We start from the raw sequence: 18,477 nt of genomic DNA on the forward strand, positions 1-18,477 counted from the left end.
AGTGCATCTATCTGTGATATATATTAATATATTTTTTTAAAAGCTTTTGGATTTTGCTCTTTTTTGTAAGCTCTGTTATTGTCAACTCATTTAGTGGCTTCTGATCAAGGAATTCAGTAAATCAAGTTAGTGTTTTCTAGTTTGGGAAGATTTTTCCTTTTACTTTGGATCTTCTGAGGCTATCACATTTTGCTTTGAATGAAGTTTTATAAGACTACTGCTGATACTGACAGTTAAAAAAATGTAGTGACTGCTCTCACATCATGAACTATCATTTTTCTTAATATAAATAATTTCTATTTTGCTACAATCCATTTTGCTATTGTCAACTACAAAAAAAAAAAAAAAAACACAGCCACCTCAGTGCTTAAGCCTTCGTTTAGCTAAATATTTAAGCACAGGCTGAAATTGCATTCTGGAAAATTCTAATACAATGCCAGTCCTGGTTCTAACCCAATTCAGTTTGGAACCAGGCCTGGAATTGTAATACACCTCACTAATAGAACATAAGGGAAATTGTATTGTGCTAACTTAATAAATTGTCCAGACAAAGCTTGTAGAGTTTACACTTCCCTGTGCTCTTTTAGACACTCCTAGCCCTTCTTAGATGAACTCTACTGAGGTGTAAGGATGTCTAAGAGGGTCTAAATTACACCAAGGAACTAGAAGACATATAAGTACATCCTGCATTAGCTTACAAAGTCTTACATCTACTGAGTGAAAAGAGTTATAATTTATGCCACTTTTTGCATAACTTCTGAATTTAGTCTCACGTGTCCCATAGGAATCGATTAGTTTTGTTCTGTATTCCAATTCTTCTGAATTCAGGGGCATACATAATGTTTATCTTATAGGTAATAGGCCAGTGAGACCTCTTCTATGCTAGAGGCTAGATTCTCTGCCGCATAACTTATTGAACTCAGGAGAGTCTTGGCAGCAGAGAATTTGACTATACATTCAGTATGTAGAGCCATCAAGGAGCCCAAAAGTCATAGTAGGTGAAGATCTGTTAAGAATTCTGAGTCCTCTCTGAAAATCAGGTTTACTGAGAACCCGGTGGAAGGTGAGAGCTGTCCAACTTTTTGTTAATGCTAAGGTTATCACAAGGCCTGTAGCCTTAAGGTGTCAGCTGTCTAGCCTCTACACAAAATGCCCTCCTGAGGAGCAATGAAGCCATAGATTTCATTTGGATGCAAGGGGAGCAGTACCAGTAGTGTGGCTACCCTGCACAGAGTCCATATCAGCGGATGGTGTATAAAGGGCGCTTAAAGCTCACCTTTTCACTATCCTGATTCTATGCTGTTCTATTCAGTCTGGTCGCTCGATGGTGGGAAAGAGCCTAGCCTTAGGGCTGCTCTAATTTACTTTAGGCTGGAGTAGCTACAGGGGGCTGAAACCAAGTCAAGTGATTCCTCCAATCACATCCCCTTTTCCATGCTCTGCCAATAGCAGGGAGGGTGACTGGTATAAGAACCCGGATGCTGACTCTACACCACCACAGCATCACCCTTACAAGTGGACCTTCCTGACTCAGCTGAAAGGGCTGGAGGACCAGATTATATGATCAGAGATCTGGCCTAGTAAGTGGAATCTTGTAGCACTCAGCTGTTTTGTGCTGAGCTGGCATAGCATACATTTAACTGAAATCATTGATTTCTGAGTGTAAGAGAAATGAAAAGTTACTATGTGAAGATAAGAGAGAAAATGGTCAAAATCAGGGCTTTCGATGTTTTAATTAATGAGTTGGAGTTTGTTTTGCTTATTTTCTTCTTCATGTCTGGTTGCATGCAAGATTTGCAATGCCTCCAGCAGAGTTCCCTCCTCCTTTTGGAAACTGTACTGTATGTTGTCTAATTTTTCTCCTCCAGCCCAATACCAGAGACATTCACAGTAGATTTATGAGAATGTGAGAGCTGATGGTGCCATTGTTCTGCCTCTTCATCTTCCAGCTCCGTGATTATTCTAAAACAGTCTGGAAATTAGTTTCTCACAAGAATGATGGGCCTCCTAAAGACATGACTGCTGTGTAATTAAAAGGAATTAGATTCAACACCACCACCACCAAACTGAAATTTGTTGTGGAAAAGCAGCTCTAGCTGTAATTTAGCTGACTCCTGGCATTCTTCTATATAATGTACTACATGTTTTTATCTTAAACCACTGTTAAGAGGCAGAGGGAATTTTCAGTGGAGTTTACTGAGAACTTAAAAAAAATTAATAAAGAGCTTCAAGTACTGAGATAACAGATGGAAATTAATAATCTGCAAACAATGGGAGGTATGAAAATATGTTTAGGATCCACCTGCGCCAAGGCAGGTGTGGGTGCTAAGATTTGTCAATGACAAGAAAACCCCAAATCCCATAGTACTGCACTCTGTGTTTTTTTCGTTATCATCCACAGCAAAGAATAACATGAAAGGCTTATTGAGCTGACAGGCAAAGATTATTCCATCCTCCACCCCCTTATTTTTGTTCAAAGTGAAGATCAGGAATTAGATTAAAATTTGCTTTTTCATATTAGAAAAATTCCAGTAATTAAATACATTAGAATGTCAGTATTTCTTTCCCCCTCCCCCATCCGGCCCCCCAACTATGGAGAAAAAGATGAAATAGGGGGGAATTGAACTTTTTCCCTGTTACAAACTAACAGGCAAAAATTTCCCCTAGCCATTTAAAGAAACTTCATATAGTTTCAAGATTAAATAGTTTGGAGATTATATATTGTTAAATTGCTTCTTCCTTTAAAATCAAAAGTGTAGTAACCTTTTGGGCACATTGACATTATGATGGGCTATCATTGAAACCAAGTGCTTAACTGCATTTGAAAAAGGATCAGACATTTACAAATATCCAGAGTTACTGTAGTAAATACTATATTAAAAATAAACAAGAACTTTGGGAGGCATTTAAGCCATCATTCTTCAGGGGTTAAACCAACTGCTAACTATTGGTGTTGGGAGGAAGATTATTTTAGGGCAGGTTATCCCACAACTCCCTACTTATGGGCTTCTTGCATCTTCCACAAGCTGGTATTATTGGCCATTGTCAGAGACAGGATACTGAAGTAGATGGATCAGTGATTTTGTCCAGTATACAGTGACTATGTTGTATGATCCTATCCTATGTGCTGCAGAAAGCTCTGAACACCTCATAGGAGGAAGCAGCAGCACCATATAGGATCAGGTGCTAAGCTCTCTCCAGTTATGGAATTCTGATCCCCAAAAAGTCTCATTATTTCCATGTGTTTTCCAGCAGATGTGCATTTATATAGGTTAAACATCTGGAGCTTTGTCACTGTGACCTAAGAGATATAGTTTTCTATCAACCCAATAGAGGAACTGAAAAGCACTTCAGAATAAAATGCATAACTGAGGTATGTCTCTCTGCTTGCGTTTCCCTTCTATCCATTTTTTTTTATTGTGAGTGTATGTACAAAGGATTTTCTTATGCTAAAGAAATCGAAACAAAACCACTTAAAATACAATCATCATAAAGTAAGGGGCTGGGTAGCATACAAACAGATGAATGAAATTTTAAAAAAAATCACTCTTGGTTTCTTGGGGGATCCAGATTCTGGGTGGCTGCTCAAGCCCCTGTGACATACCACCCTGGCCTGCAAAAGGATTTCAGTGGATTTTGTGGCCCTCTACTACCTTGCACCTCCCTGCTCTAAGCAGAACATTCTACCCTCTACCTGTTGCTTACATGGCAGAAATCAAAGCAAACAGCAGTATAAGAGTGGGAGAGTAAGGGATTTGCATTCAGTTTTATACAAGTAAATGGACAAAACTAAAAACTCAAATTTATATTGAGTGAATATATGATTTTTAAGACATTGGTCTTTGTGACGCATGGCTAGAAAGGGTTAAACATCCTGCAAAATAAAGAACCCTCAAAAGCCATGTGGGGAGATAATATTTGTGTTTTTGTGTATTTATGTATGTATGAGTAGCGTTGACAATGTAATGAACAGTCCCTATCTCTGCTGTATTCTGATAATTCAGCGGTCAAAAGAACATCCTATCATTTAAATGAATTGGAAACACGGGATATCTCGGTATTCATCTCTCTTTGAAATGTACTGTGAATGGTGGAGGAACAAGCAAATGGCCTTTGTTAATTTGTATAGCTAAGTACCGGTGATGGGCCTCCTTCAAAGTCATCCTAATGACCTTTTGCTCCCTGAGGAACTCCAACTTGTCAAAAGACATGAAATTGTATAAAAGATCCTTGGGTCCTGATTCTGTCATCTCAGCTCTGCTTAAGCTTCATCAGGGGAAGTTTGAGTCTCAAGACTGAGGTCCCAGTTATGCTGGTATGCCCTGAATGTGATATTTGGACATTGGACTATAACCTATTAATTGAATTCTAAAGGAACTCTTTGCAACTACAAAGCTCACCACCTCTGCTGTGACTCTGAACCTCAATGGATTGAACTCATGTCTGTATCTATATTGATCTTTTAACCATACTTCCTTTTGTTTTGTAATACATTTTAGTTTAGTTAATAAGAATTGGCTGTAGCGTGAATTTGGGTAAGATCTGAAACATTCATTAACCTGGGAGGTAATGTGTCTGATCCTTTGGGATTGGTAGAACCTTTTCTTTTATGTGATGAAATAAGATTTACAGAAATTTTCATCATATTTGATGTGTGTACCTGGATGGAGGCCTGCGGCTGGATCCCTTTAAGGGAACCATGTTGTTTGGACTTCTGAGTAACCAGTAAGGTAATAAAGAAGCTGTTTTATGCTGGCTCGGTGAATCTAAGTATTGGAATATCCACAAGCTTTATAGAGATTGTCTGCCCCATTCTTTGCAGTTCACCCTAATTGAGTGACCACGGCTGGCTCCCCATTAGGTCCAAAGTCTTATTTGGCTAAATTTATATTCTATATAATAAAACATGTAAGTCGACTGATGCTGGAGAAAAATGGCCATTTTGATTTCAATACAATGTGTTCTAAATCAAGCAAAATGACAAGCATTTCAGGATTTTCATGCCCACCAAATAGTTCATCTTGAAGCATGCTTTTTCTTTCAATAAGTCAGGAAGGCTGGAACATTCTCCAAAGGCCCAATATGTTTGTTTTTATTGCTTTCAGATTTTTTTATAAGCTTTAGGATCTACAGACTCATTTCTAACCTCACTTATGCTGTTGTAATGGCACATTATTTTCTCTGGTGAAGGAAATGCTGACAAATGAATCACTTGCAGTGTGTTTTTGGTCTACCAGCCCTAACAATCTAAATCAAAATGGAAAAGAAGTTTCACCCTGTGTAAAACCAAAGAAAACAATTATTGATAGTAGTTATGCTGTTTTCATCCTGAATTTCTCCCATTTATTCCATCAAATCAGTTCTTAAAGGCTTCTTTGCACTCACGTCCACTACTGGCTTTGCCACAGGAATAATGGAAGCTGTTATGTTGTGAATGCTACACAAATATAATTATATTCCCAAATACCATAAGCTCCTCCTTAAGTCTTTTAATTATGAATATAATTTGCAAAGGGTAAGTACACACAAGAATATTTACCAGCATGATATACTTAGAACATAAACTCGTCAGGACAGGAACTGCCTCTTATGTGTTTGTGTAGTGTCTAGTACAATGGGGTTTTGATGTTGTTTGAAGCCTTTAGAGGCTATTATAATAATAATGATGATCTTGGAAACACAATCAATTTCTCAAATCAAGGGAAAGCGACAGTGATAACATTACAACTTCTCCTCAATATGGCAAATAGCAAGTTTAGGCCTACCAACCTTGACTGTGCCCTTTCACTATCGCAAATTTGGCTTTTAATAAAAAATAGGCGTAGAGAAATCATCCATTTTTAAAACAAAACTCTGTTCTGCAAAATGTATCAGAAATGTGGAAAATATAGAAAATTTGGACACTACCGTTTCATATTATGCCATCACTTCCTGTGACTCCCTGAAATAACATGTTTTGTTTTTCAAGGCTTCCTGTTCACTGGACCAGTGGGATATATTATGTGAAAAATCTATGAATCATTTCCCCACTGTTTTCACAATCTATTGCTTAAATGAGCTCAGTCTTGCAATATTTCAAATAGAATGGATGGGGGAAAAGTCTATTCCATTATTTTCATTGGAGACAATAGGAATGGAGAGAGAAAGATGGTAAGAAATAGAAATATATAAACCACACAAAAGAGAATAAGTATGGAAACATCCTGTCATCTTTATTTAAAGGGAAAGTCATATGTTTGTTTTTCACTGGGAATGAGACTTTGAAAGCTGACAGATGGCAAATTATTCACTTTCTTGTTTCCTGCCTATTCCTTTAAGATGAACAGCCAATATTATATTTTATGCAAAGTGACCCAAGTAAAAACTAGTTTCTGAGAGACTGAAGCAAGGATGGAATTGTCCCTAGTGAAACCACTACTTATTAATAAAGAAGAGAAAATACTGCTTGAATGTTTGGAGAGTCAAACACTTGGCACATAACTGTGACATCAATAGATACAGTCAGTCAGCTTCTAATGTAGTGGAAGCACATTTACATGATATCAAGCTTACAAATGCAAGCAAAGACGTTTTTATTGATCAAAAAACAGAGACTAACTGAACTTGAGCAAAACGTGCTTTTGTATATTCGTCTGGTCCATAATTAAGAGCTTATTCAAAGCAGATATTTCATGCAGCATAGCTATTTGTACTGACTAAAGAGCCATTTTCTGTATATTAAATGTTTGGTGTCTTACCTTCTTCCAAATATATTATCAAGCCTTCCCCAACTGTAAATATCTGCCTCTGAATATGCTTTTTTTTTTAAAGTGGCTGAGATAAAAGATGATGATATTGACAAGTGCTGAACTCTAATATCATTTGACTTTATAAAGAAACAATTGAGGAATCCAAAGTTAGAGGAGAACATTCTATATAGTACAAATCATCCAGGGGAAGTGTGCAGGGAATAATGTGTAAGAATTAGAATATGCATCTCCCTGCTTCTGCCAATGAGTACCCAAAATGTAACATTCCCTACTCATAATAATAAATGGCAAAGATGTAGCATGAATTACCAGATCTCCTAATTATTTATTATTAAATCTAACTTGGGCAGCTCACCTAGAAATAATGGTAGTACTTTGTATTTCTAGAGTTTTTTTCACCCACATGCATCCCAAATCACGCCACTTATACATAAAAGTAGAGCAGACGGTGAACTGGATTTTTGGTTCATGGGAAAATCCACAATTTCAAATTTGTTTCTATTCAGAAACAGAATGAAAACAAAAAAAAATCAAAATTTTCCATGAAATGAAATTCTGAAAACAATCGTTCTGTGTTTGAATTCCAATTTTGACATTTGAAAGTATTATATAATATGAAATTTTAAAAAATTAAAACAAAAGGTCATTGTGATGGTGTGTCCTCCCCACACAAAGCCTGAAGTGGTTCAGGTGGCTAGGTGGGCCAGTTAATCACCTAGGCTGCACCTGAAGGAGGAGCCAGGGAGCAAGGACTAATTAGAGATGGCGCTCAGCTGGACAGGAACAGGAGGAGCCTGTATAAAGCCCAGTAGCTGAAAGCAGAAGGGGGCTGCAGAGAGAGAGAGAAAGGGAGTCACTCTCCGGGTGAGAGAAGATAAGGGAGGAAGTAGCCCAGGGATACAGCAGTAAGGTGTAGTCCTTGACTACTTGTTTAGGTTCCTATGGGCTGGAACGCAGTGTAGAGTTGGGCCTACGTTTCCCTACCAGCCACTGGGCAGTGGCATCATTAAGGGGCAATGAGAGGAAAGACTGTCTGGGATAATTGATTCTAAGACACTTCAATACCCCAGAAAGGGAGGATTACAATGTCCTGGCCAGAGTGCCAAACCATGAAGCGGGAGTAGTTGAGTCCCGAGAGAGCGAGAATGATGGAGTGAGCAACCCCAGAAGGGGTGTTGGACTGGCAGAGCTAATCCCCATATGCAGCCAGAAGGAGGTGCTCCAGCAGTGAGTAAAGCATCCCATGGCAGTCACTTTGAAATGGAAAATTAGAAGATTCTTTTCTTACAAAAGTTAGAAATGTAGCATTTGAACCTTTTAAAAAATGCTTGCTGTCAGTTTTTCTTTCTAAACAAAATTTTGTTGAAACTGACATGTTTCTGCTAAATATTTTGCTTTAGACAAATTATCATTTTCCAACAGAAAAATATTCCACTGGAAAATTTCCAACCAGCTCTACATAAGTAGTCTTTTTATTTGTCCATTTATTGTAGAGTAGAAGAAAATTGTACTGGACCAGCAACACTGCCCAACTGTTCCTAAGAAGATAGGGAAAGAACAATTCCTATACAATTTTAAGGGGAGAAATTTTAAGTAGGAAGAAATGATAACTCAACCTTGTCATCCTTGATGAATTCCAAGCAAACACTTCTCTCTTTGCGGAAAATACCATGGGATCTTTAATGACTCCAGGTTTTCTGGGCTTGATTTTATTACTTCTGAAAGATGTCACTTTCAGAAATGGCATGCTGAGGCCGTTTAGTGTTAACTCAGCAAAAGGAGACCGATATTGACACAAACACCACTTCCTTAGGTTTTCAACCACACTGTTTACTTGCCACTTAACATGTGACCACTGATGAGATTCTAATTCAAGGAAGCACACAGGTGAATATAAATGTATGGTGAAGTTCAAGCAGACATATATACACTCAGTGGTAAGGTTTTGGAGTAGGAATTGTTTGGTTTTTATGTGTGATAGAAAATATGCTCTCTTTCATAGGTTAATTTAGTCAAGCCAAGTTTAATAAAACTGATGATGCAGACTCTAATTCTAGTGACAGCAGCTACACAATTAATGAAACTAAACTCTGGTACCAGATTGTGTGGGTGGGATCGAGCAAAGTTATATATGCTTTTATAAGCAGAAGGGTCTGATGTTTTAATTGTGCTATAAAATTGATTATTTTGCCATATGCAATTAGATGGTGTTACATGCAGCTGGAAATTCTCACAGTAGCAGGTTGTTGATGAGACCCTCAACTTTGGACCCGCCTCCCACCCTTGGTCCATAAGTGTGTTGTGGAGGTTGTTTCTGAACAGGTGGAGAATGACTGGTGGGTGCACCTGGGTAAGGGTTGGGAAGTTCTGAGCTGGGAAAGGGATGGATTGGGCTGGCAGGGAGAAATGGAGTCATTGGGAGAAATGGAGTCATTTGGTGAATGGAGTTGAAGATAAATTGGTGCAGTGTGTGTTAGTTTGCAGGGGTAGAGCTTAGGACCATCAAGGGTCACAGAGGGATAAATGGGAAAATTACTGTTTTCTTCTATCTTCCACCTTTGATAATAATTGATAGATCTAAGCCCATTTATTGCAGAGGACTTCAGTTAATGAAGTGGAGTAGATGATGAGATCATTCATGAAAGTTAAGGTGGGAGAAATTGAATTTCCATTTGATTTTTATTTGGATGCAAGTTAGGTTGTTAATGATATTTGTGTTTCTAAATGCCATGTTGCAAATGGAAGTGATAATATATGCAGTTAGCAAGTGCCAGTTTGAGGCCATTTTTGATAACAAGTATGGACCTGAATCAACAAGGTTCTTAATCATATGTCTGGTTTCATTGGCTTCATCTTTATCTTCCTAAGGGAGAAAAAAAAGCTAATATGCCTGCACACTCAAAAAAATCTCTTATCTCTTTATCTAAAATTAAGAATTGTTTCTTTTATTTCCTTTTGACAAGGCCAGAGATAAACATTATGGGGTTTAAACTATGTGAGGATATTTTAGGATGACTAATCAAATGTATCTAAAATGTGTATATGTTTGTCCCCTTTACTATAAATGTATTTTTTTATGTGAAAGAAGATGAGGGATGGGACCAAAGTGAGTGATTCTTTGTATTGGCTATGTAATGTATGACTGTTGAACTTCACTGTTAAAACAAATGGCTGTATGTTCAATTGTAATTTATGTTTTCAAAGAAACATTTGGAAATAATGCCATTAAAAATAAAATAAAAGGCACGCAGTTACACCAGGAGAAAAGCTTTAATCTCTAACTAGAAATCTCTGGGTCAAAAGGCATTGCTAAAACTTCACGAGTGTTTAATAAAATATTAGACTCGATACAATAGGTTGATGGCACATGATAAATCTTTATATGCCTGATTACACATTATGTTCCTATATACCCTGATGATATCCTTACATATTGACCTATTCTTTACTGAAAGGAGATCATTTTAATCCTGCAGTTCTTGTAATACTCATATTGTATCTCTGCCATATCATGCTTCATTAGTGTCAAATATGGGCTTGGGCACATTCTCTGTGAGGTCTTTTGTATACTTGATGAACAGATTGCAAAATCCTAATAATGCTAACACTATCCTGTGAGAACATAAAAGAAAAGAACAAAAGAACATACAAATACCTCTGAATCTAAAGTAAACACTGAATGGGAAACCACTAAAACTATCTTCATTGCTGTGTCTTGCTGAGGAAAATGGAAGGAATATCATAACTAATTTGGGGGCTTACATCTAAGGATCTCAAAGTTCTTTATACTAATTAATTATGAAGCCTTGTAACATCCCAGGTAGGAACTACTATCTCATTTTATTATAAATAGGCCAACTGAGTCTAAGTGAGGTGCTCAAGGTCACACACAGACCTGTTTGAAAAATTGGGGGGTGGCAAATCACAATTTCTCCCCACTTTTTAAATTCTAACTAAAAAAATCATTGCAATTTTTAATTTAAAAAAATCAACCAGCTCTAGTCACACAGTTAGTCAGAGGCAGAATTGGGACAGAACATAGGAAATAAAGCATCTTGGTGCCCCACTCTGAACACTATTTCCTCCCTACAATCATGTAGAAAACACATTTTCTAATGTAATGAGTGATTAATGTTAAAGATTACAGGGATTCTCGATAAGACATAACTTAGCAAAAGTTACTAACTGTGTCATGAGGATCTGTGCTCAGTAGGGCCACAGTTTGCCATGGGTTTCCTTTTGGTGTCATTGTAGAGAGTTGGCTTCCTGCAGGCTTTTGGAGACCTGCACTTGGTCAGATTGAAACCATTAAGTTGTACTGATTGGCCCTGATGGGGGAAGAGGACAAGGTAAAGAGTGTAGGAGGGGCAGAGAGAGGTAAGGCAGTTGGGAATTTGTCTTTCTGCTCTGGCCTGGAAAGCTCAGCAAAGGCCAATTTGGTCCCTTAAAAGAAGTGATTCCATTTCTCCTCTTCCAAGATAATGGCTTGCTGCTTCTAGGAAAACAACTGGGAGGGGTGGTCGAAGTGACCTAAAACTGGTTTGTTTTTCGTTTAATAAGGCCTAGAACTTTTTTAGCACATGCCTGTCTCAGATGATGTGAGTAGCCTTAAATGACTTCAGTGTGACCACGCGTACTTAATCTTAGGCATATGCTTAAATAACTTACTGAATCACAGCCTAAGAAGATGGTCCATTAAGATTAAGTCTGTGTGGTCAAACTGAAGCCATTTAAGTCTACTCGTGATTAGAGTCAGGCATGTGCCAAAATACTTTGCTGAAATTAAGGCTTTAGCCAGGAACCACAGTCCTGTTTTGAGGTTTTATATACATATATATATATATACACACACACACACACACACAGAGCTGTCAAATGATTAAAAAGAATCATGAGATAAAAAATAATTGTGATTACAGTTTTAATTGCACTGTTAAGCAATAATAAAATACCATTTATTTAAATATTTTTTGATGTTTTCTACATTTTCAAATATATTGACTTCAATTACAGCACAGAATATAAAGTGTACAGGGATCACTTTATATTATTTTCTATTATAAATATTTACACTGTAAAAAATAAAAGAAATAGTATTTTTCAACTCGCCTCATAAAAGTACTGTAGTGTAATCTCTTCATCGTGAAAGTGCAACTTACAAATGTAGAATTTTTTTTACATAATTGCACTCAAAAATAAACAATGTAAAACTTTAGAGCCTACAAGTCCACTCAGTCCTACTTCTTGTTCAGCCAATCAGTACAAACAAGTTTGTTTACATTTATGGGAGATAATGCTGCTCACTTATTCACAATGCCACTTGAAAGTGAGAACTGGCATTCACATGGCACTGTTGTAGCTGGTGTTGCAAGGTATTTACATGCCAGATATGCTAAACATTTGTATGCCCCTTCAGACTTCGACCACCATTCCAGAGGACATGTGTGAGATTGCACTCCATATGATTTTATGAAAATATGCTAATGGGTGTAAATATAATGTAACTGGAATGTGCTTCATGCAAAAGGTCTTTTGTAAGGTATCTTTACAAAGCTTATAATCTACTGAGTGTGTTCATCCTATTTGTATGAATGTATCATTCTTGTATCTGAAATTAGAAATATGAAATATAACTCTGAGGTCCTATTGTAATTATGCAAAGCGCAGGCCATTAATGGTGGTTTAGAATCTTGATGGCTCCCATTAACCAGGACAGTTGACTGTAGATGGTGCTGTTTACTTGCAAGCCTTCCTGTGAGTCAGGCCGGGAAGAATGAAGGCTTGAGGTCTCACAGGACATGTGACCATGTCACCTGATACTGGAATCCATCTTAAACCTGGTGCTTTTCCATTTAGAAGGAGGGGTGGGGACCCAGACAGACAAAAGATTCCCACCTCATGCCAAAGCTATAAATGGGGGTGGAACAAAACAAAGGGGGCTACAGTCATGAGAAATCCCCTAGCTACCACCTGAGCTCGAACAAGGACTGTACCAGGGGAAAGGATTGGGCCCAGACTAGAAAGGAGTTTAGTCTGTGAAAAAAGCTTATTGGAACATCTGAGGGTGAGATTTACCTGTATTCAGTTTCTTAAATGTATTAGGCTTAGTCTTGCGTGTTTTGTTTTATTTTGCTTGGTAACTTACTTTGTTCTGTCTGTTATTACTTGGCACCACTTAAATCCTACTTTTTATACTTAATAAAATCACTTTTGCTTATTCATTGACCCAGAGTAAGTAATTAATACCTAGGGGAGCAAACAGCTGTGCATATCTCTATCACTGTTATAGAGGATGGACAATTTATGAGTTTACCCGGTATAAGCTTTATACAGAGTAAAATGGATTTATTTGGGGTTTGGATCCAATTGGGAGTTGGGCGTCTGGGTGCTAGAGACAGGAGCACTTCTTAAGCTGTTTTCAGGTAAATCTGCAGCTTTGGGGTACGTGGTTCAGACCCTGGGTCTGTGTTGGAGCAGACTGGCATGTCTGGCTCAACAAGACAGGGTTCTGGAGGCCCAAACTGGCAGAGAAAACAGGCTCAGAGGTAGTCTCAGCATATCAGGTGACAGTCCCAAGGGGGTCTCTGTAACTGAACCCATCACAACATGCTTCCATGCTGATAACAAGTTCTGCTTGATAAAGATCCAATGAAGTGCAGACTGATGCACATTCATTTTCATCATCTGAGTCAGATGCCAACATAGAAGGTTGATTTTCTTTTTTGGTGGTTCTGGTTCTGTAGTTTCTGCATTGGAGTGTTGCTCTTTTAAGACTTCTGACAGCATGTTGCCTACCTCGTCCCTTTCAGATTTTTGAAGGCACTTCAGATTCTTAAATCTTGGGTCGAGTGCTGTAGCTATCTTTAGAAATCTCACATTGGTACCTTCTTTGCGTTTTGTCAAATCTGCAATGAAAGTGTTCTTAAATCGAAAGTGTGATGGATTGTTATCCAAGACTGCCATAACACAAAATATATAGCAGAATACAGGTAAAACCACAGAGCAAGAGACATACAATTCTCCCCCAAGCTGTTCAGTCAAAGATTTAATTAATGCATTATTTTTGTAATGATCATCATCAGCATGGAAGCATGTCCTCAGCAATTGGCTGAGTGGACTTGTAGGCTCTCAAGTTTTACATTGGTTTGTTTTGGAGTGCAGTTATGTAACAAAAAAATTCTACATTTGTAAGTTGAACTTTCATGATAAAGAGATTGCAGTACAGTACTTGTATGAGGTGAATTGAAAAATACTATTTCTTTTATCATTTTTACAGTGCAAATATTTGTAATCAAAAAGAATATAAAGTGAGCACTATATACTTTTATTCTGTACTGTAATTGAAATCAATATGTTTTGAAAATGTAGAAAAACATCCAAAATATTTATAATAAATTTGCTATTGTATAGTTTAACAATGCGATTAAAACTGTGATTAATTGCAATTACTTGTTTTAATCAAGTTAATTTGTTCTGAGTTAATCACTTGAATTAACAGAAATTGACAGCCCTAATATATATCATTCTCTTACAATAAACTAGTAGGCTTAAAAGCCTTGGTTGTCAGTAATAGTGCATCAGACACTGAAGAAAGTTTATAGAAAAACTTCTCTTAAGGTTCCTGTGCATCTCCTGAATAGTAGAGCTTTACTGTTGTAACCAAGTCTTATTTCTCTTTGTCATTCTTGTGTTTTCTGTCACATTCACCTAATCCAAGAACTCAGATGAAGGATTTATTAAATGTCATGTTTCCTTTTAATGCATTCAAAACTGCACCACCAAATGTTAAAAGAATGTATGTTATTTTGCAGAAATACATCAATCACAGAAATGAGCAGACTGTAGGTCCAGGTCAATACCTTACAGCCCATTAAACAGAGGGAAGGCAAGCAAGTTTGCTTCTATTCAGTATGACAGATGGTAGGAGTGAATAATAATAATGTATGTCTGTAGTCTTAGCTTGCCAATATTAACATGAAAAATTATCAATCATTAATCCATCAAAGAATGTTAACTTTCCCAGTCTTAATTATTACTGAACTTTGGGAATAGGAAGTTTAATGAAATAGGTTTAATGCTTGAGTTTAATGGAGCATCTTATTGGGCTGTTATACCAAAAAGCTTTCTCCACCATCAATAAGCTCCGGTATTAAAGAGAAATATTTCACACTAGCTCACAAAAGTAATGAAAGATGCAAGGAGACCTCAAATCAGGTACCCGTGAATTCTGTAACAATCATTTAGTCATGGTGTTTATTTGCAAAATAAGTTAGTGCCAGTTTTAAAAATGGCTTTCAGCATAGCTCCATCCTATGGCAAATAGAATACAGAAGCTTTTTGCAGTATTTTAATTCTGAATCAATTTATGGAAAAATTTCAAACATCTAGACCAAACAGAATCAAAGACACTATTGATCTTGGGGGGCCATGTTCCAACCCCATTGACATCAATAGAAAGATTCCTTTGCCGTCAGTAACTTTTGGATCAGGCCTTGGTTGATAAACGATGGGGGCAAAAGACCTCTCTGGCTTCAAGATTAGGCTTGATAAGTTTATGGAGGGAATGGTTTGATGGGATAACGTGATCTTAGTCAATTAGGCATTAACGTGCCATCGCTGCTAAAATGAGGGTCCGGCTGTAGAATCTTGCCTGTATGCTCGGGGTTCTACTGATCGCCATATTTGGGGTCGGGAAGGAATTTTCCTCCAGGGTAGATTGGCAGAGGCCCTGGAGGTTTTTCGCCTTCCTCCGCAGCATAGGGCAGGGGTCGCAGGCTGGAGGATTCTGTGTGGGTGGGTCAGCTTTTGTGGCCTGCATCATGCGGGAGGTCAGACTAGATGACCATATTGGTCCCTTCTGACCTTAAAGTCTATGAGTCTATGAGTCTATAAAAGATCATTTGGCATTATCAACAGCGGAAGTTTCAGTTGAAGGGTCTGGATCATATCATCTAAGAGTGAAGATTGAAAGGTTTAATGAGGGAACCAGACTGTTCAGTTGAAAATGTCTGTATTATTAAAGCTGGTCCATCTGTTCTGTTGCTCACTTTTGGGGTTTTTTTGGACTGTGTTGTACTTCATTCTTTGACGCATGCCAAAGAAAAATCTCTAGAACTAAATTGCTAAGATCAGTTGATTCCTGTCTAATTGCATTAGCTGATTCCTACAGTAAGTTGAAAATATTTAAAGTTTGCCTTTAAAAAAATCTGTTTGTTTTATAAGAGCTTGTTCTGACTCCAGTCCAGCAAGGAAACTGAGAACATTGAACTTTAACCATGTGAGTAGTTCTATTAGCTGTCACATCTTTTCTGTGCCCTTGCTTTCCGTTCCCACCTGTAAGGCAGTAAGCCCAAGGAGAGACCATGTGATCTTAGCACTACTGAAGTCCAGCTGATCCTCAGTTGGTATAAGAGAACCTTAAGGGCTTGTTACAAGCTGATGTAAGTTAGAGCAGCACAGAGATTGCTCTAATTTACGCTTAGAGGCCAAGCTTGTTTGACAGCCCTGGGGAGCAAATGGGTGGTGAATGGCCCACTTTCCCCCTCAAAAATACAGCTTGCTTATCATAAGAACTGGCACCAGAACTCTAAAATGTCTCCCACAGAGATGATATAATGTTAACCCATGGATTAATTTCTTTCACAGCCTATTGTAAGGAATAATTTAAATGAAAAAATGTATGTTTTAGAACATAATTTTTGCTCACAATAGTTTTTAGGCAGTGTGAGCTTTGAGATTATAATTGTAGTTACTAAGGTTTTGTATTCTTAAATGTAACATTGCCTTTACAGATCTGACTAGGACAGTTCTTTGTTCCTATAATAATAATAAAAGTTCTCCCTTTCATCAAACCATGTATTGGAAAGGGTAGTGCATTTTTTAGTCTGTAACAATGTAACATTGAAAATACAAGCAATGTCTTTAAAGTGTTTTCAAGGTTGAAACCATATTAGAGTAATAGCCATTAGTCTACACGTATGTGCCTTCATACAAGATTCAGAAGTAGAGTATTATATTTGATTACTCAACTAAAACACAGTCATCCATTAACCCCTAGAGAGCTTTCTCTTCTCATGCCGAAGGCCATGTCACTTAGTGTGTCCCCATTATTTTCAATGATATAGGAAAAGCAGTAGGAAATACAGAAACATTATAAGGTCATGCTGTTGCCATTTCAGTAAAAGACATAGGGCCAAATTCATCCCTGCTGTAATACCATTGAAGTCAGTAGTGTAGTTGCACAAAGGATGAATTTGTCATACACTGTACATTCAAGGGCATTCAGGAGTTAACCATGCATCAATTACATTAGAAAGCTGAAAACAGGGCTATGGAAAAGCTGATGGAATTGGATTGTCACTAAAACAGACCAAATGTTATAGTATTTTGCAACAATCAAATAAACTTAGCATCTAAGAGGCCTATAAAATGGTTCCAGTTCTATAATTTTATTATTATTATTACTCTTATCATTACTTAATATTTACATCATGATACAGCTCAGATGCCCTAGTAAAGATTGGGACCCGCCATAGTGCTAGACAGATATAGACACTGTCCTTGCTTTGAAGCACTTAGCACTTTAAAAAAATCATAATTACCCAAGTAACTAGTTACCACAACTACCCTTCGGGTTAGTCATTAAGCATTGGCTCGTTTTTGTTGTGGCAAAATTGGGTTTTGAGAAAGGATCAGTTCAGGGAATGTGTTCTATGCACAAGGGGTGGTATGGAAGAAAGAATAAAGATGCTTGTGGGATGAGTTGATGAGCAATTGGCTGAGGCTGGCACTATTGGTATAGCCAAAGATGTAGGGATGATGTGATCCAACCACAGACCTACAGAGCAAATGATTAGATTTTAGAGATTGTAAACACCAGACATAAAATGTTGTTGTGGCCAGAGACCACAATCAGGAGCAAGGCTCCATAGTAGTAGGTGCCTTAGAGTCACATAGGGAGACATGATCCATATCTTGGAAAGCTTTCACAGTATTGCCAAATCTCACACTTTCATTGTGACTCAAGCGATTTTGGGTTTTTTGTTTTTTTTATTTACTATCATGAAAACATGATGAAAGGCCCTGACTCACAAATTTTCACTTATTCAAAATGGCCACCATCTCCTATTATTGTCAATGGGGTTGAGACCAGCAAGATGGCCACCATTTTCTAGTCTATCTTCATGTGAAAGCAAGGCTGCTCTTAAAAAGTTGGCTGTCACCTGAAATTGAAGGAAGACCCACAGGCAAAATGGCTGCTACTCTGGTTCAGGGGACTAGGCACCAATCCCACCATATTGTTTTTACCGTTACCATATCACTTGTATGAATTATTGATAAGTAAATATATGAAATGCATTAACCCTAAAAATATAGGTTCTGTATATAACTGTGATTCATCATGCATTAAGTAGGTCAGTGGTTCTCAAACTATTTACCGTCCATCCCTTCTTTTATCAAAGGGAATAAACAGGAGGAGAGAGAGTCAGTCAAGAAAGTAATAGGAAACGGATGGTCATTCCCCTATGTTAGGGGTGATGAAAAGTTAATGGAGTCTCCATCTGAGCAGCCAGGGAGAGGTATGCATTTTTGTGAGCATTAAAGGTTGACTTTTCAACCTAAAACTATCACACATACATATTGGCAGAGGAATAGAGGGGAGTTTAAAAGTCATGACACTAAAAACATGATTTGCTGGTTTTTTAAATCTCAAGATTTGGGGCGGGGG

Source organism: Emys orbicularis, chromosome 3 (assembly GCF_028017835.1).
Source record: "Emys orbicularis isolate rEmyOrb1 chromosome 3, rEmyOrb1.hap1, whole genome shotgun sequence".
Lineage (NCBI taxonomy): Eukaryota > Metazoa > Chordata > Testudines > Emydidae > Emys > Emys orbicularis.